Source organism: Myotis brandtii, unplaced genomic scaffold, assembly GCF_000412655.1.
Source record: "Myotis brandtii unplaced genomic scaffold, ASM41265v1 scaffold34, whole genome shotgun sequence".
In the NCBI taxonomy this organism is placed as follows: Eukaryota; Metazoa; Chordata; class Mammalia; order Chiroptera; family Vespertilionidae; genus Myotis; species Myotis brandtii.
The window spans coordinates 4,282,795-4,302,595 of NW_005363098.1; the positions used below are offsets into that span (position 1 = coordinate 4,282,795).

The following is a 19,801-nucleotide window of genomic DNA, read 5'->3' on the forward strand; positions in this document are numbered from 1 at the left end:
AAACAACTGATACTCTACCGTGTACTGTGTTTCCAGCGTTTTAGGATATTGGGTTCTGAGCACAGTGAAGGTTGGCTGGGCTAAGCTGTGATGTTTGGTAGGAAATTCATTTTTGACTTACTATAGTTTCAAATGATGATGGGTTTGTAAGGACGTAAGTAAGTCAAGGAGCATCTGTACAATTTTAAAATCCATCAATAGGATTGCCTGGTTTTAATTCCTTGAGCACTAGAAATGGCATGTTTAACTCAACCCCAACTTGGTGGAGGAGCAGAGTGGGCGAGAGGGGGGGAGTGATGGGGGAGTTGGTTGCAAAACATTTACTGCAGAGCTGCTTTTCTGTTAACCCTGCAATCCTGCCACAGCAATCACCAAACACAAGTTAGTTAGCACCACACGTCTGCTTTTTAAATGTTGAGCACAGTCGCCCGCATGCTAAATTGTAGGCAAGCTCTGGAGCTTTCATTGCTTTGGGGACATTTGATGGGGATGAGGGTGGGCCTGGAAAAACCATTCAGAGGCCCTGTATGTGATGTACAGATTGAGCCCTACACAAGCAGCCCAGCCCGGAGCGAAACCAGCGTCCCTCTGCTCACCAAGCCCTTCATCCCTGTTCAGAGCCATGCAGCCCAAGGACTGCCTCTTTCTGATATTACAAGGAGCGACTGCTGGGCCGCTCCTAACCAGAAAATGATGTTAGCTATTATCATTGACTCGTCAATAGCCTAGGAAGGTACTAGGCTGGGCCTATTATTATCTTACTTAACACTCACAACCAGCCCACAAAGGGAGGACTACCATTAGCTGGTTTTTATAAACGAGAAACTGGAGGCTTAGAAGAGGTCAGTGGCTCCCCCATGATCGCCTGGTTAGTAAAGGCTGTAGCCAGCTTTCGAACCGAAGCTGTTCAGTATCTGGGAAGGGTCAGAGTTTTCCATGCCCACGTGGTCAAATATAAACCACTGAAGATATTTATGCGAGACATAGTTGATATTCGATCACGTCTTATGTAGCCCTGGACCCCTCACATTCCTGCCACAATGCTCTTAACATGGTGGAGTCTTGATAAATATGCGTTGAATTAAATAATGGGAAAAAGATGGTACAGTCTAGTTCAGGGGCTGGAGATTGTGGTTTTAGTAACTTTTAAAATATTTTTCTTTTGGAAGATTTCAAGGTTACACAAAAGTAGAAAACAATAGCTTCTAATGGCCCTCCATAACCCACCCAGTATGATCCGTTATCAACAATTCTGCCAACTTTGCCCCTTCCTTCCTGTTTTGCTATGTTTTGTTTTTTCCTATTATATTTGATATGCCCTTTCCCTCTAAATACTTTAGTTGGATAACTAACATATAAGGACTTAAAAAACCCCAGAAACATTAACAATAATTTTTTAATATCAGGAACACCCAGTTCATATTCAAATTGATTGTCTCAAAAGTATCTTTTTTATAGTTAATTTGTGGAATCAGAATAGCAATTATGTGCACATTGCACTTTGTATGTCTCATGTATTTTTTTCTCCTATAGTCTCACTTCCCGCCCCCCACCCCACTTTTTAAATAACATTGATCTTTTCTTTGGAGGGGGGGCGGGACTGGGGCTTTTGTCCACTACAGTGGTTTATAACTGACTCTGCAAGCACCTCCTGGAGGGAGTGTGATGCCCAGTTTTCAGAGCTCCACTCCCAATGTCCTCTGGAAGGCTGTCTGAATTGATGGGGTTCTGGGTTGCATCATAATCGTTCCTTCAGTGCACAAATGTGCATGCAACGCCTGCTATGTGCCCGCCCTGTGTCCAATGCAGGAGACACAGAGGCTTGCGTCTTGCTGTAAAAAAACACACACAAATAAGATGGAAATAAACTCTCAAGGACGAATGAATCATGTCTCCTAAGTCACCTGATCAAATGCATTCAAGATAGTGATTGATTATATCTGGACAAAACTTCAACGACACTTCAACGCCTGGTTACAGTCAGGAGGCTTCAGTGACCCGCCTTCTCACCTCTTTGTCAAGTGCCTGTGCAGTTTTTCCAGTGTATTGATTCCATCAGGCAGTTATTAGAAATGATGGGCCCGGTAGAGAGCTCTCTACTCCCTGCGGCTGCGTAGGTGAGAATTTCTAACACTGCAAGACCAATGGCCTCCCTGCGGCTGCACCGAGAGGAATTCCGGAGGCAGGATTGGGACTAATAGGAAGGGGGTTGGAGTTATAGGAGATCTAGGAAAACGCTGGGAAGCTGTTGCATGCAGGGGCCTTGAATTGAGCTTGACTGCAGGAGAATTGGTGAAATTTGAAGAGTGAAAGGTAGAGGTGGCAATAAGCTAGATATGCAAACAATATTTCTTCTTAAAAAATTTTTTTATTGATTGATTTGAGAGAGGGAGAGGGAGAAATATTGACTTGCAGTTCCCCTTATTTATGCCCTCATTGTTTAATGCTTACATATGCTCTCATCAGGGTCGGCACCTACAACCTTGGTGTGTGGGGACGATGCTCTAACCAACTGAGCTACCTGACCAGGGGCCAATAGTTCTTCTTTTTAATTTGGACTTTTTTTTTTCTTTCCTTTTTTTTTTTAAAGAAATACTTCCTTTAAAATGGTCATCTGCAATAGTTCTTTTTAATTTGGACTTTTTTTTTCTTTTCTTTTTTTAAAGAAATACTTCCTTTAAAATGGTCATCTGAAACATGACACCAGAGTGTTTTTTAGGGTCGTTTAGAAAATCAATACCTTTTTTGCGGTGGGGTGGTATCACAGAAAGGCCGGGGCGCCAGTGGCTGTGGGCGGAAACCCCAGGACGTCTGTCCGCAGGCCTGCAGCACTCCCACCGGGACCTGGATGCAGGTGGCCAGCTGCTCTGGGTTTAGGATGCCTGTTTAGGAGGAGGACAACCTTTCATGGTCAGACTTGTATTGCCAGGTCTATAATGGTTAACAGGGCAAGCATCGGAAACCAACCAAATGCTCAGAATCCTAAATGGAGTTTTATTTAAGCGGGTGAGGAGATGAAGACGGGTATTTTCACTTTTCATTTGAAACCTGCAGAGAATAAAGTAGATTTGCTTCCGCTTCAGAGAGGCAACTGATAACACTGTGACCTTGTCTCTATGAAGGGAACTAAGCAAGGGGAATACTTTGTCTTCAGAAAATTAACAGCCCCATTAACTCCATGCTTTCTGGGTATGTTTTTAATAATTTTGCTCGATAGAAATGTCAGGTTTTCTTTTGCCAAGCTCATGGCACATTTCACATGCCATCTCATTAATTTTTATCACACCCCTGGGATGTAGGTATTGTTATTCTCTTCAGGAAAATGAAGGCTCTCGGCAGCGACAGCGGCAGCCTCGCGTCATGCAGCTGCAGCGAATTGGAACCTGGCCAGAAGCAGAGGCAAGAGCTTCCGGGTCCCAAGTCTTAGCTGTCAGAACACTCAGCCTTTCAAGAGCAAGTTTTCAGTTTTGTAATCTTACTCAGAAATATAAAAGACAAAAAGGCCCTTGGGGAAAATACTAACCACTCCTGCTAGCTCCTCTAGGCATTCCACAGAGCAATTCATTCATTCGTTCATTCATTCATTTATTCATTCAGTACCCACTTGTGCCAAAGCAAGTTGTCCTGCTCTCAAAGAGATGTCCTACACACTTGTCTCAGGTGTCACGTGGAACCCTCTGGGGTGTAGAAAGTGACAGGGCTGAGGAGGAGGACCTCAGGAGAATGGGCATTTATAATTGTAGTAATAATAACAAGAGCTAACTCTCGCATAATGAGCCTTGCACTGTTCTCAGTTCTAGCTTGCAAATTCTTACAGCAACTCTTTGAGGTGGATAACATTATTAAACCCATTTTATAGAGGAGGAATCGAAGTGGGTTAGTGACTTGCCTAGGTTTCACAGACTGGGTGGGATCCCATCCAGGCAGTTGGCATTAACCACTAAGCCGTACTGCCTCTCTAGAAAGACTATAAAAAGCAGGTGAGGGAAAGGAGATGGCTCTGGAGGCCCTTTGGGAATCTTATCACAAGTGTCAGGCTAGGGGAACGAACAAAAGGCAGGGACCAGATTCTGAGCAGAAAGAGGACTTGCTGCCATCCTCGCTCCAGCAGACTGATCCCAAACAAAGACCTTCCAAACTGTGAGGCCTGTGGCCCCATCCCCTGTCACCTCCCAAAACTGAAGGCAGCTCTGGCTTTCAACCTTCCCTCATCTGCTGATAAGATGTCTGGCGTGTAGGGCCAGGATGCAGGAGGAGGGAGTGGCAGTGATGAGTCCCTGGCAACCTTCCCCTGTTGTTAGGACTCAACCCCAGCATCCCTGTACACCAGCACTGGAGGATAACACTCACTAGCCTCCTAGGGATTAAGTGGGAGAGTCAGGGTAAAGCAAGCAGGACTGCTCAATAATGCAGCCATAAAACCTTACATTAGCCCTGGCTGGTTTGGCTCAGTGGATAGCAGCCGTGGGCAAACTACGGCCTGCGGGCTGGATCCGGCCCATTTGAAATGAATAAAACTAAAAAAAAAAAAAGACCGTACCCTTTTATGTAATGATGTTTACTTTGAATTTATATTAGTTCACACAAACACTCCATCCATGTTTTTGTTCCGGCCCTCCGGTCCAGTTTAAGAACCCATTGTGGCCCTCGAGTCAAAAAGTTTGCCCAACCCTGGGATAGAGTGTCAGCCTGTGGACTGAAGGGTCCTGGGTTCAATTCCAGTCAAGGGCACATGCGAAGGTTGCAGGCTCAATCCCCAGGTGGGGACGTGCAGGAAGCAGCCAATCAATGATTCTCTCTCATCATTGATGTTTCTCTCTCTCTCCCTCTCCCTTCCTCTCTGAAATCAATAAAAATGTATTTAAAAGTAAATAAATAAATAAATAAAACCTTACATTACTGTCGAGCAAAATTGTTAAAAATATACAGAGAAAACATGGAGTTAATGGGGCTGTTAATTTTCTGAAGACAAAGTATTCCTCTTGCTTAGTCACTTCATCCAGACAAGGTTACGGTGTTATCAGTTGGCCTCTGATAGGGTAAGGCATGATGATGAGCTTCCAGAACAGAATGGGTGAACCGAGGGTCTTTTACCTTGGACAGGGACTCTAGCTCGTACGAGAGAGGATGTTCAGTAGTGTGCTAGGGCTGCCATAACGAAAGACCACAACCTGGGTGGCTTACACACAGATACTTCTTGTCCCACAGTTTTGGAAGCTGGGAGTCTGAGAGCAGGTGCCAGCATGGTCAGGCTCTGGAGAGGGCTCTCTTCCTGGCTTACAGAAGGCCACCTACTCACTGCGTCCTCAGGTGGCATTTCTTGGGATGTGACATATTTAGAGAGAGGGAGAGAGCCCCCTTTGTTTCTTTTTATAAGGACACTAATCCTATCAGAGCAGGGCCTCACCCTTATGACCTTATTTAACCTTAATTACTTTCTTAAAGGCCCAATCTCCAAATACAGCCACATTCAGGGCTAGGACTTTAGCAAATGAATTTGGGCTGGGTCAGGGGGGTGGGGGGGATATAAATACTCAGTCCATAGCAGGGAGGGCTGGAGTAGCTTCAGCGACAAGAAGTCCTCCAGGCACTTTGAGGAGAGCCCAGTACCACCCCCCCCACTGCCTCCTGGGTGGGCTTTTGATCCCAGGTGTAAGGGTGGATGGGCTCAGTATTGCTCACTGTGATTGGCCTTCCGGTGAAACTCCATTGTGTAAAGATGGGCCCTTTACATATAGGACATCACCATCAATGCTGCTGCTTCCCCCTGTCCTGGGAAAGTGGAGTGGGGTCTCTCAGATACGAGAAACCTCATCAGAAGCACCGGTCCCGCTGCCGTCCTCGTGCCTGCGGATGCATTTCCATCCAGAGCATCCATCCGCCCCTGTCATTTTCCCCGTCCTGGGGAATGCCACTCCTTCTCTTTGGAGTCAAACTGTGTCCTGGTCCATTTTCTTGGACACATTTCCCAGGTAGGCATTCTTCTCAGCAGCATCTTTCCAGCGACTTGCCCTTTGTCTCCACTTTGGATGCACACATTCTTCCTATGATTTATCCAATGATCATAAAACAAATGAGGGAATGAATGAATGCGTCTTTCATTTTGACCGTAGTTCCCTGAGAGCAGAGTTTATTCTTTCTTTTCCCCCAAATTTTCTGGCCACAAGAGCCCCACTATGATTAGTTCCTTATATGACAGTTTCCTCAGCAAAACAGCTCTTCACTTAGCATAAAAATGTGGAAATCTCAGGAATGTTTTGTTTTGACCTCGTTGGCCTTTTTACACCACGGTTACTCAGTTCCAACCTCACTCTCTCAGTTACATAAAGTGAAAACAGCGTCAGTCTTAGAGGCTTTGCGCCCCTGGATCGAGGGCACCGGGACAGCCCGTAACTGAGTGCATCCTGAGCTGGCGGGGACTGCCTGTCCGTCACTTTCGGGCTGTGTTCCTTTCGCCCTCGCTCTGAGGTTTCCGTGTGTGATGTGTACGTTTGTGTTTGAAAGAAGCCAGGCCTCACGGAGGAGTTGTTCAGCCAATAGCATTGCTTGTGTTTCTGCTCTGTCCCTAGCACTGTAGGCACTGGGGACGATTCTGGGATGGATTATGCCCATCAGGGAGACTACCCCTCCGGTCTCGGGGAGCTCCGAAAGCGGTGAGAAGACGGGACATAGAGGCGGGAAGTTCCGTGAGAAGAAGTGCAGAACCCGAGGAGGATTTCATGACTCCTGCTCCTCATGACGAGGGTGCTCACTGAGGAGTTAGATAAGAAAGATTGGGCTCAGTTAGCAGCCGATGGGGGAAGTGATCCAAGGCAGGTGCCCTTGTACAGACAGCTGCTGCTGTTAAAACTGCCTGTTCCTTCCCCACCTGTGGGCAGGGGCTGAGGAATCTGCTGGACCAGTGGTTCTCAGCCAGAGCTGGTTTGGGGCCAGAGACAGTTGTGGCTGTCACAGCGGAGGAGGGAAAGGAGGTGCTTCTGGCCTTTAGAGGGGAAGAGGCCAGGGACACCGATACACGTCCTACATTCACAGCCCCCTCGACAAAGACTTTTCCGGCCCAACACAGCAGTAGCGCCCAGGTTGAGAATCCCGGTGATGGCCTGGGGGAGTCTGGTCCGAGGGGTGAGAACTGGGTCACCTCCGCTCCTAGGGACACCATTTACTCACCGATGACGTAATGACTTCTTGGGTTACATTGCCTCCGACAGCCTGCGATTCAGTGAAGCCGACTAAACTGGAGATTAAAGGAGGGATGTGAATGTCTTCAGAATGTCACGCGTTCAAAAAAAGCGAAAGGAATACGGAGGGGTTAAAAAAGACTTATTAGGAAATAATGCTAAACCTCAGGTGAACCTTTAAAAACCTGCACCATTTCATCCTCATAAAACCTGTAAAAGGAGCGGGAAGGGCCTGGTTCTCATGCTTTGTCGCCGAGGAAGGAATTCTCATTGCGACTCGAGGGACAGCCCTGAGCAGAGTCTCCTCCTCGGGTTACACAGAACCCAGGGTGCCAGTCGGCTGCCACGGAGGCTGCCTTTCAAGCACTGCGCCGGCGGCCAAGTCCCTGAAAGGCGTGGTCAGCTCTCCCGCGTCTGGGCCATTCTTCCACATCCCCCGGCCGCGTCAGAGCCACACCCTGTCTGCTACAGGTCTCTCTTCATATCACAAAGAGTCTCCTCTTCTAGACCTTAAGAAATGACCAGAAGGGAAAGGATGAGGAAAAGACAGCTTTGCCTACCCGGGGAAGTTGGCTTAAGGAGAACGCAAATTGTCAGTCACCCAAATAGATTGATGACATCCCATTTATTGGTACGTTTCAGAAAAAGCAATTGATTCTAATAAAATCGCTTAACCACAAGCTGTCTTTTGTATTGTAAAAAAAAGAAAAGAAAAAATCCAGTATCAAAAATTCAAAGCATGCTTGTAAAGCATGCTGTTTATAAAGAGAAAATTCAATATGATGATAGCTGTAATTAAGGATCTATTACCATGTCAAAATAAGATAAATTTTAATTTCAGAATATTGGAGCAATGTTTGCATGGGAGTATCAGAATTTATTTATAGGTATTTATAGCCATAAATTATATATATGTAATTAGAATGCAAAAACAGAATGCTTTCTGTATCAATGTAAACAAAGAACCTAAAGGTAAAAAAAAAATAGTGGATGGTCTACACTATGATCAAAAGTGAGATAAGTGCAATGTGAACATTCTACTGAGCCATTTGGGATTCAGGGCAGTGACTGTTTGGTGACATGAATCCCATCACACACCTTGAGGCTTTCTTTGGATCTTTTTTATTGATTGATTGATTGATTGATTGATTAAGGTATTACCTATGTGTCCTTATCCCTTTGTCAGAGAGTGAGTACCCAATGCCTAGGGTCGGTTGGGAGGGTTAAATGAGTTAATACAAGTAAATGCTCTTGGAACAGTGCCTGGCAGAGAGCAGATGCTGAATGCATATTATTACCCTTATTGTTAAGTTCTGCTCCAACTCCTGAAGGGGTGGCTTAGCTTGTGGCTTCCTCAAAATTAAAGGTACATTCTCTTCCATCATTTGGGTTATCGGTGAAACATTGCATTACTCTTGGATCTAGAATGACCCTTTCTTATGGGTCCTGGACTTCATTCTGAACTAGGTTTTCAGCAAATTCACTCTTGGGCGTCACCAGCTAATTGAAAACCTTTGTGGTGTTGAAGATTGTCATGTTTTATTTAGTTCAATGGGCTGGGTGATGGGGAAATAAGCCTAAAGCCATTGCTTGCCCACCATGTAAGTCAATTTGCTGCTCTTTTCCATGGCTACACCCTAACTTTAGGCATAGTTTACAAACGTGGGCCATCGATCATATGGGACTGCCTAAAAGTCAATAAGAGGCTTGTGAACATCTACCATGATGGAAAGATAAAAGTACATTCATGTCGAAGTGTGGTTAGCAGTTTTCTTCACAGCTCAACTTCATGTGAAACCTGACTTTGAGTCTTACCATTACTGTCTATTTTAGAGAATTACAAAGAAATCATACAGAAAAATAAATGTAAGACATCCACATAATTAGTTATAACTTGCCTCATCTATAATGAATAAATGCATGAGGATGATGAAAGTTTAATGGAATGTGTTTAGAACTTTTCATCTCCTTAACAGGTTATGGGCTGATCTAAGAGTGGATGATTTTTATCCATATTTACAATGCATTGAGGAACAGCTAAGCAGAACAAAATCAAAAGCCTTTTCATGGGTCAAGGTGGGCAAAGGGGGAATTGGGGGACATCTCTAATAGTGTCAACAATAAAAATAAATCAAGTTTAAAGAATGATGGTGAAATAAAGATGTTCAGATATATATAAAGCCTTGTCAAAGTCAGGAAAAATGATACCTTTCATTCTACCTATCGACACAGTTCTTCAATGCCACTGATGGTTAAATCTTCAGCTTCTCTTTATTAAGCCGTGTTGCCTATACATCCCTTTTATTCCCTTAAAAGAAAAAAAAAGTAAAGGATTAAAAAAAAATAAATGATTTAGGCTTAGAAATTTGAAATTTCTAGAATCATCTGAGAAGACTTAAGGGGTCTGACCATTCATCCATATATTATTCAAAGGGACTCTGTTGTGACTTCAACCAATTCAATTAACGGCATGATCTCTTAACATGAGAATATAATACTATGTGTTTATCACTTTTTAAAAAATGTGAGTAGACAATTTAATATTTTTCCTTCAATACAGTGTTTTGGGTGTTGGCAATCAGGGGTTTGATAGGAAGAACACTGTGGGATGTTGAACTAAGTCAGTTCATTGTTTTTCAGCTCTTTAGAAGGGTTGGATACAGCTCTGCTGATGGGTAATTGAAGCCTCAGGTTGCCAGGGTGGATGACTAAGAGGTGGCCGTTTCGGATCAAGGGTAAAGTTTTAATTGGATGATGAGCATTCTCAAAGGGCAAATAGCAATTTTCGGAATTGCATAATCTAGTGTTTTGAAATTTAGAAAGTAATGATGTCATCTCCCCATCTTTTGAAAGAATATACATCTCCCTCTGTAATTATTTTGTGTATTATTTTTAATAGCAGCAGTGCGCCAATGCCTACGGAGAGGAGGGTAGGAAAGAAAGAGGCCTCGGGGATGCGTGGAACAGCTTTCTCAGAGAGTTTCATCAGTCTTACACAGTTGTGCTTTCTTGAATTCCTGGCAAAGTCTTTTTTCTATGTTTCCAAAGCCGCCTCCTCCTCCTTGTTCTCAGCTCATTTTCTATTTCAACTTCCCAAGAGGTTTGCCTATGTTAAAATGAACTGAATTCAAATATAGTCCTTTTCGGATTACAGTTTATGAATCTCTCTCTTTATTGGTTTTTAAACAAAACATAGGATTAAAGAAATAAAACTCACTTAGAATGTTCAATATTCTATAGATCATTGCACTCAGAGTTTATAGAGAGTAGAAATTACATCTACTGATACTCTGGAAGAGGGAGAGAAACTGAGTTTACTTAGTGAAAGGTTCATCTGGGATTAGTTTCTTAATTTTTTGTGTATGGCATCGTGAAAAGAACCCTGGACTAGGAGTTAAGAGACTTGAATCCCACTCCTGGTTCTGCTACTATCTATATAAAAGCCTAAGCAACCAGCCTACCAGCCAGCAGCTATGATACTCACTGACCACCAAGGGGCAGACTCTCAATGCAGGAGCTGCTGAGCTGCAGTCACTTGGCAGCAGCGGTTCTTGGGTGGTGTACCCGGAACCAGAGAGGAGGGAGCCTGATTCCAGGGTGCATCACCAGAGAACCACCCTCTTACAATCTGGGACCCCTCAGGCGATGTCAGAGAGCCGGTTTCAGCCCAATCACTGCAGGACAGGCCGAGGGAGCCCAGTGGTACATGAATCCGTGCACCAGGCCTCTAGTCTTACTATATATCTCTGAGCATGTCACTTAATTTTTTTGCAAGGTATCAAATTTCCCATCTGAAAAATGAAAGTATCTGTTCAGATTACTTAGAAAAATCCCTCATTTTCTAAAGTTCTATGGCAGTTTTCTGAAAATGAAACTGAGTAAAAGTTTGACGGTTCATGATGGTTTTTTCCTGGTTCATTTCCTCATCCCACTAGAAAGAGAGCCACACTGCTCTTTTTGGAAGCTCTAAGATGCTTCCTAATACATTTATTTATTTTTCCTTTTGCATTGGGAAACATATTTTCCCCATTGTGTTTGGTTCTCCACATGCCTTTGCTCAGGGAGTAGCATAGTAGAATAGAAAGACCTTGGCTTCGTTGCCCACAGGCTGGGTGACTCAGGGAAGTTCATCTCTCTGGTCCTCAGTTTCAGCATCTATAAAATGGGAATAATGATTCCTACCGTTACCACTCCAAGTGGTTTTGAATAGTAAATGTGATCAAGCATGAGATGACCTAGTGTGTAGCAGCCAGTTACCAAACATTAACTCTCTCCCCCTGCTTGTCACTTTCCTTTCTCCATTAGATGGTCCTGTTCTTTCTCACCTTTGATAGAAGATGGGGTACAAGTGGGTCCCAAGGTATCTGGCACTTAATAGATGTTGAACAATGCATAAATACTGTGCGAATGAATGAATTGAATAAATCTTTTTTTTAATCTTCAGTAAACACATGGGGTAAGCTTGCAAGAAGGCTCCTGTTTAACCCAGAAAGTATTGCAGCTTTAAAAAAAAAAAAAAAAAAAAAAAACACCATAAAATTAACCATTTTAAAGTGAACAATTCAGTAGCAAATAACACTCTCAATGTTATACAATCACCACCTCTACCTAGTTCTAAAATAAAGCCCTGCATCCATTAAGCAGTTTCTCCCATCTGTCCCCCGCCCTCCAGTCCATGGCAACCATCAGTCTGCATTCTGTCTCTACAGACTTGTCTATTCCGGATATTTCATATAAATGGAATAATATAACATGTGACCTATTGTGCCTGGCTTCTTTCACTTAGCATAATGTTTTTGAGGTTCAACCATGTTGTAATATATTTCAGTACTTTATTCCTTTTTATGGTTGAATACTATTCGATTGTTTATTCATCTGTTCATGGACATTCATGTTGTTTTCATCGTTTGTCCATAGTGAATGGTGCCACTATGAACATGAATGTACATGTGTTTGTTTGACTGCCTGTTTTCAATTCTTTGGGGTTTATATTCAGGAGTGGAATTACTGGGTCATATGCTACTACTATGTTTGACTTTTTCAAGAACTGTTTTCCACAGTAGCTGTATAAGCGTTCCTGTTTCTCCTCATCCTCCTCAACACTTTCTTTTTCTGTTTTCTGTTTTTAATATAGCTATTCTAGTGGTTGTGAGGTGGTACCTTGCTGTGTCTTGATTTGCATTTTCCTAAATGACTAATGATATTGAGCATTTTTTCATGTTTTCGTTGACCATTTGTATATCATTTTTGGAGAAATGTCTACTCAGGACCTTTGCTCATTTTAAAATTGGGCTGTTTGTCTCTGTTGTTGAGTTATATGAGTTCTTTATATATTCTGGATACTAGAGTGTTATCAGATATCTGATTTGCAAATATTTCTCCTATTCTGTAGGTTATCTTTTCACTTACTTGATAATGTCCTTTGCTGCACGAAAGTCTTTAATTTTTAGGAAGTCCAATTTACCTATTTTTTCTTTGGTTGTTCATGCATTTGGTGTCGCGAATCTTTTTTAAAAAATGACAGGCTCGCAGTGGTTCTCAACCTTCCTAATGCTGTGACCCTTTAATACAGTTCCTCATGTTGTGGTGACCCCCAACCATAAAATTATTTTCGTTGCTACTTCATAACTGTAATTTTGCTACTGTTATGAATCGTAATGTAAATATCTGATATGCAGGATGTATTTTCATTGTTACAAATTGAACATAATTAAAGCATAGTGATTAATCACAAAAACAATATGTAATTATATATGTGTTTTCCGATGGTCTTAGGCGACCCCTGTGAAAGGGTCTAATACAGTTCCTCATGTTGTGGTGACTCCCAACCATCAAATTATTTTCGTTGCTACTTAATAACTGTAATTTTGCTACTGTTATAAATTGTAATGTAAATATCTGATATACTATATGTGTTTTCCGATGGTCGCAACCCACAGGTTGAGAACCGCTGCTTTAGAGGAAAACAAAACCTTTTCCAGAAGGTAACCTGTACATTATTATTATTATTATTAATTATTTTAGAGAGAGATAGAAAGGAAGGGATAGAGAGAGAAACATCAGTTTGTTGTTCCACTTATTTATGCATTCATTGGTTGATTCTTGTATGTGTCTTGACTGGGATCAAACCCGCAACCTTGGCATATCAGGATGATGCTCTACCCAACTGAGCTACTGGGCCAGGACTGCAAGTACAGATGTTATAGCTCCTTTGCAACCTCAATTGGAAGAGCTATCAGAGGAATCTTACTTTAATACAAATCAAACATCAGTGGCAAAATCGTAAGTGTTTTAAAACTAACATAGATTAGAAAGGACAGTCTTTGGGCTATTAATTTTATATTCAGTGTCAGTAGAGCTTGATACAGAGTTTGTGGAAAATAAGTATATTTTAATACTTTTTTCTCTGCTAGTTAATTTCAAAGCTGCTGTGCTTCCTTTTTTAAAAAATTTATCTTTATTGTTGTGTTAACGTAAAAAACCATTGAAACCTGTTAAGAATTTTTTTTTTAAATATTTTATTGATTTTTTACAGAGAGGAAGGGAGAGGGATAGAGAGTTAGAAACATCGATCAGCTGCCTCCTGCACACCTTCTACTGGGAATGTGCCCAAGGTACATGCCCCTGACTGGAATCGAACCTGGGACCCTTCAGTCTGCAGGCCAACGCTATCCACTGAGCCAAATCAGTCAAGGGCCATATTCTTTATTCTTTATTAAAAGGGCATAGTACTTCATTATGGGGATGTATAATAATTTATTCAACTATCGTTTATTCATGGATATTTGACTTAAGGTTTGAGTCTTTTTCTATTGAAAATAGTTTTGCTGTGAGTAGCTGTTTTGGTACTTTTGTCCACATATTTGAGGTAAATTCCTAGAATTGGGATTTCTGGGGCCAAGATACAAATATAACTTGGCTAGATATTGCAAATTCCCCTCCTTAGAGGTGTATCTTTCTGTATTCCCACCAGCCAATAGAATATATTGTCAATTTTTTTATTATTAAGATGATTGAGAAACTGTTACTGTAATTTTAATTTACATTTTTCAATATACATAAGGTTGAGTATTTTTTCAGTTTGTGTAAAACCATTAGCATTCATTATTACTTTTGAGTTAACTTCTGCCAATTTTTCTTAGGGTTACTAGTTTCTTACTGTATTTTTAGAATCTGTTTTATATTAGATAATTTCAGACCATCCTTTGTGGTTACTTTAGGTCTCTGAGTTTGCAGGACCGCCATGCAGGCCTTCCCTGAGCTTGTCAGGTTAGCATGTGGCCCTTTCGTCCACAGTTGAAAGTATTAAAGATGTCCCCTTTGACCCCGTCCACCCTGCACCCCTCCCCCAGGGCTACTGTGCTTCCCTTTATAAATAATGAGACCATTTCAAATGGTAATGACCATACTTTTCTCAAAGTCTGTATACCCGTCATTTATGCAATGCCACAAATCAACCAAATAGCTCTTAACTTTGTTTTTACTTCACTGGATTATTAAGGAATCATATAAAGATTAAAAAAAGCGCCAGTTTATTTTCTGATTCATGGTTATTGTCATGGGCCATTGAAAGGTTAAGCTGGCACAGCAGCTTTCAAAGCAAAACTTAGTTAAGTTCAGGAGAGAGAAAAAAGCCAGGACTATGCGCCTTCTTCTTCCAAACAACACTGAACGAACTCCAGCTGTGTGTGCATATGTACGGTCAGGTTAAGCGAGCATTTAAAAAATGAATATGAGCCACTTATGTTTGGGTAATAAAATAAGCCCATGTCCCTGGGTTTGGAAGGTGTTCCAATCAAATCAGCATTTTCTCTGTAGATGTAGTGAGTGCCTCTCCTCAGATATTATGGTCAACAAAATAAGCGTGTCGTAACAGCATCTTCCTTGATTTTGTTCTTGATTGAAAAAGTCCTTTGTGCCTCAATGAAGACTATATTTATTAACCCCAGAAGACCAAAGGGGGCTAATACAACACATATGTCCGCAGCTTTGAAAATACATATTATTATGTGGGAGGCATTCAAACGCCTTGAAATGGGTCTTCTGCAGGCAGTGATTCCAAGTTTTCCATTTGGGCCCCTTTCGTGGGGCTGGGCCGCACAGGTGAGGGTCTGGCTCTTCCTTTTTGGTCCCCACCCCCCCCCTCGGTCTCCCTTACTTCAGAATGAAACACAATATCTTAAGCTAACAGAGCCTAAGGAGGCCGGTCATTGGTTCCCTTTGTCCCTGAGACTGTGGCCCCGCCCCTTTGGCTTGTGCTCACAAGCTGTTTATATTTTTGTAAGGGCTACTCTTTAACTCAGCAGCCCGCGACTATAATGGGCCCAATTGTCCGTGGGCTGCAGAGAGCGGAGTCCCCACAGCCGAGGAGCCTGGGGCCGGACTCTGGGGCCCGGGAGTGGCCGCTATGGAGCACAGGTAAGGAGGCTCCCGAGCGTGTGCCGAGGCTTCTGGGCGCTGCCTCATCCTGGGGGGCACTGTTAGGAGCTGTGATTGAGTTGCTGGCTTTTTCTGGTTTTAATTTTTCCCTGCGGAAGACAGAAGGAGAGCAGTTCTCTAGGATTTACTGACCAAGTTCACAGTGATCGCCGGTCAACCCCAGGCAAGAAAGGAGCAGGGAAGCCAAAGTTTGGGAGACAGACACAGTCTGGTGCCGGGCTTGATATTAAAACAACATGGAAGAGGCAGGGCTCCCGGCTCCTTCAGTGACGTGGTGACAATCAAAGGCTGTTTTCTTTTCTAATGTAACTGTGCCCGGCAGGAGCCGTGCCCTGCCTCTGAGTGGTTCTGTGAGCCAGCTGGGAGCCCATGGAGCCCAGTCGACCTCCTTTGAACGGGTCTGATCTCCGCTGATATTTTCAAAGGGCAAACGGAACTAGTCTTGTGTGTCATAAATCGTTCTATTTAGAAATGTGGGGACGGTTTAGAGCCGGCGGGCTGTAAAGTTTTACTGCCCCATAAAAGTGCTCAAAGGGCACTCCCGCCGGCCGCCCCGCGGTGGGGCTCAGGAATGAAGGAACAGCCCCAGGCGATTAGAGCCTTTGTCCTTGACCATCCAAGAGAGAAGGCAGAGCCAGAGGACACCCTGTGAGAAGGGGTGAAACCCGAAATGCACTTAGCCAGCCCGCATGCGGTTTCTTTCTGGTTTCTGTAAATGAGTGCGGGCTGGAAACTGTTCAGGGACAGATCTTCGGGGCCTGATTTATCATCCTGCCCCATTTGGCCCCAGTAAGACACCTCTTCTAGTGCCAGGGACGCTCAAAGCAAGGGAGGGGTGTGCTGTCACTTGGACCACAAAGGGGGCCTGGAGAGGGGATGGAGCAGCTAAAGCCCTGGGAATTGCTTTGGGAGTTCCTGCCTCCTGCTGAACAGAAAATCACCCGTGGCAGCTTGGATCAGAGAATGTTGTCCTTTCCTTTCTGATGAGCCTCCTGGTATAAAGTCGATGAACCCACAGTCTGTGTTTGATAGGGATGAAGAGGTGTGCTTTAATTTTGAGAGAAAGCAAAAAGTGAATCATGGGACTTTAATACTTCTAGGGCCTTATGCATTTCCCCACCTCCCCTAAAGCCCATAATTTGTCTTTATTATCTAGGGACAGCATGTTTAAAACCAATACATGTTGGGGCTCCTGGAAGAATTAAATCAGATTCAAAGATTATTTATTTATTTATTTATTTATGAGAGAGAGGAAGGGAGAGAGAAACATCAATTTGCTGTTCCACGTATTTAAGCATTCATTGGTTGATTCTTATATATGTCCTAATTGGGGATCGAACCCACAACCTTGGTGTATTAGGATGACGTTCTAACCAACTGAGCTATTTGGCCAGGGTGCAAAGGTTGTTTTTTGTTGTTTTTTTTTAATGAATTTGACCCAAAGCAACACGAATGTTTCGGTGCAGTGTGTGAAAGCACAAGGGGTTTCTAGGTGAGCCCAAGGTCTCCTTCAGTGGCCTGAGAGCCCGGGAGAAGGGGAGGAGATGCTCAGCAAGGGCATAGGGATGTGCATCGTCCCAGCCTCCCTCAGGTCTCACAAATCCTGGCTTTTTCATGTCAGCACATTCTCACATTCCCACCAACACCCACACCCAGGTGTTGGTAAGATGAGGAAGAAGGAACAGGAAGCCTGGTGACAGAGTAGATGGGGTGAATTCCAGGAGACCCCAAGACACAAAGACAGCTCTTGCCCAGCTTCTTTTACAGAATGGTGGGCATGCCAGGCTCCTGGAATTTTAGACACTTACAGTATATTTTCAGATACAGAATTTACATAAACTAATGCTGAAATAGGAGATTTACAATAAAAAGTAATATTCTCCCAGAGCTTTTAAATACTGAGGATTGTTGTCATTGACTTATTAAGCCAAAGAAACAAGCATGGATGGATGAAACGCTATAACAATGACAAGCACAAATGGTAATAATAGCTATCGTTTATTGAGCACCTATTGTGTGCCAGGCCTTTCCCTGTATTATCTCAGGCAGTCCTCACTAACCCCTTTGAAGTAAGTGCAATTATTGTCCCCATTTTACAGAGAAAAGAACTGGGGCACAGAGAGGTGAAGTAACTTGCACAAAATCACACAGCTAGTTAAGTGACCTGAAATGTGAATCAGTAGGAAGGTATAGTGCCTAACGTTGTGTTATGAGATGAGGATTTCCTGTGGATTATAGTTAGCATATGGATAGATTTTCAAGAACCCATCTAGACCCTTGCCACCAACATATGACCTCTTGAAGGAAGATAATTGACAACTGAGAAGGAAAGGCAAGAACCACTGCCCTGAAATGGGTGATAGTGCCAAAGAGTACCAGCCTTGCCCCAGGGAGCCCAATGCCAGGAGGGGACAACTGAGGGGAGGCCTTTGGCTCCTGGCCCTGCTGCATGGTGACCCATCAAAAAAGATGGAAGTGAATCAGAAACAGAGACTGGGATTGTATCCCCTGGGGAGCCCCTGGGAGCCATTTAGATAAGCATCAGGTCACCTCAAGCCGCACCTGCTGGGAACACTATCCCTTATCACACCTGCAGTCCTGTTCCACTTCCCAAGGAGAGCTTTCCCTGGTAGGTGGGTCTTTAACCACCAGGTGTATTTGCCCGCTCTCAGCCTGCGTCTTCTGGTACCAGACCTGACCAGTTGACGCCGAGGGAATGGCACATTTCACATTTTGCTGCTGTTGTGCAAACAGAACTTCAGTGAAATTTCTCAACCAGTTGACTCTAGAAACTGCAAGAAGCCAAAGGGCCAACCTCTAACTTGACAAATATCAGATGTGCTTCTTAACACCAGTCTCTGGAACTAACTTGGGAAATGCTAACGATCCTTAAGGGGTGCTCAGGAGGAAGACGTTTAAATCCGTAGCACCCTCAAAACCTGGTATCAACCTGATAAACCCCCGGGCAGGGCAGGCAGGCTCCACCCTGTGTTCTTTGATGTGTTAATGAGCTAAATCTATCCTAACCGAGATCCCACCAGGAAGGAGTTCTCAGTGGGCACTTTTCCTCCTTCAGCCTTCCCTGCTCTTCCCAGAGGGCAAAGCAGCGTTTAAACTGAACTTGGAAGCTGTAACCTGACCTCAGAATCATGCACCACAAAGAGCACTTGTGTGCTTTCCAAGACAGTTTCAAATGGTGGAGTTTTCCAAGGTATTCCTGTGCAGCATGGGGGATTTAACTTTAAATACAGGGGCGTTAAGCAAAATGTTGCTGAGGGGACTCTGTCTGTGGCAGAAGTCCGGTGGCATCTGCGAGGCCGGCTCCCGCCATGGCCGGCAAGTGCTTCCCAGGGAATAACCACATTTCCAGGAACAGCCAGAACTGAATCCCTTTAACAGATCACTGGGGACCAAACGACAGCTAAGGCTCACAGGATGTAGGATTCTTGACCAGTGCCCCTAACTGGATGACTCTATTTTCTTAAGAGCACTTTTAACACACACACACACACACACACACACACAATTTAAAAAAAAACACAACAACAGCAACAATCAGTGATTTCTTAAAAATGTGGCCCCTTTAAATAAGCCCTCAGCGAGGGTAGGTATTGTGCCTTCTGGATACTCCCTGTGTTCTGGGCACACTGCGGCCGGGACAGCAGAAACACTAATTAATGTCGGTTCATTGTGAAAAGAAAGTAGAAAGACTCCTGAAAGGCACCAGCGACCTCCAAGCCCCAGAAGCCCTGCTGGAACTGTGACGAGGAAAGATAGTGACAAGGTCTGCAGAAAGCAGCTCTCTTCCCACACTCAGCACATGCCCTGAATCAGTGGTTCTCAATCTTCTGGCTCTTTAAATACAGTTCCTCATGTTGTGACCCAACCATAAAATTATTTTTGTTGCTACTTCATAACTGTAATGTTGCTACTGTTATGAATCATAATGTAAATATCTGATATGCAGGATGGTCTTAGGCGACCCCTGTGAAAGGGTGTTCAACCGCCAAAGGGGTCACGACCCACAGGTTGAGAACCGCTGTGCTGAATGGAGGGCGCCATTGTCTGAGCTGTCCTGCTGGGCTGGGAGGGGGCAGAGGCAGCCGCCAGCGCTCCCCAGGGCTGTGCAGGGTATTCAGGGAATGCTGGCCTCCCGTGTGAGGCTGCCTTTTTCTCACAGGCCA

The 19,801-nt window shown here is 43.8% G+C and overlaps 1 protein-coding gene across 7 annotated transcripts in view; it reads left to right on the forward strand.

The window, feature by feature from the left end:
* The window catches only part of TRIM2 (tripartite motif containing 2), a 129,955-nt gene that overhangs the window by 15,828 nt on the left and 94,326 nt on the right, over positions 1-19,801 (forward strand). For 2 of the 7 annotated variants that reach the window (XM_005871428.2, XM_005871429.2), the window contains exon 1: positions 15,459-15,596. The exons of the other annotated variants lie outside the window; for them this stretch is intronic. The gene's annotated coding sequence lies outside the window, so the exon portion shown is untranslated. Of the gene's footprint in view, positions 1-15,458; positions 15,597-19,801 lie in introns of those variants that run through there. 7 annotated transcript variants of the gene reach the window in all.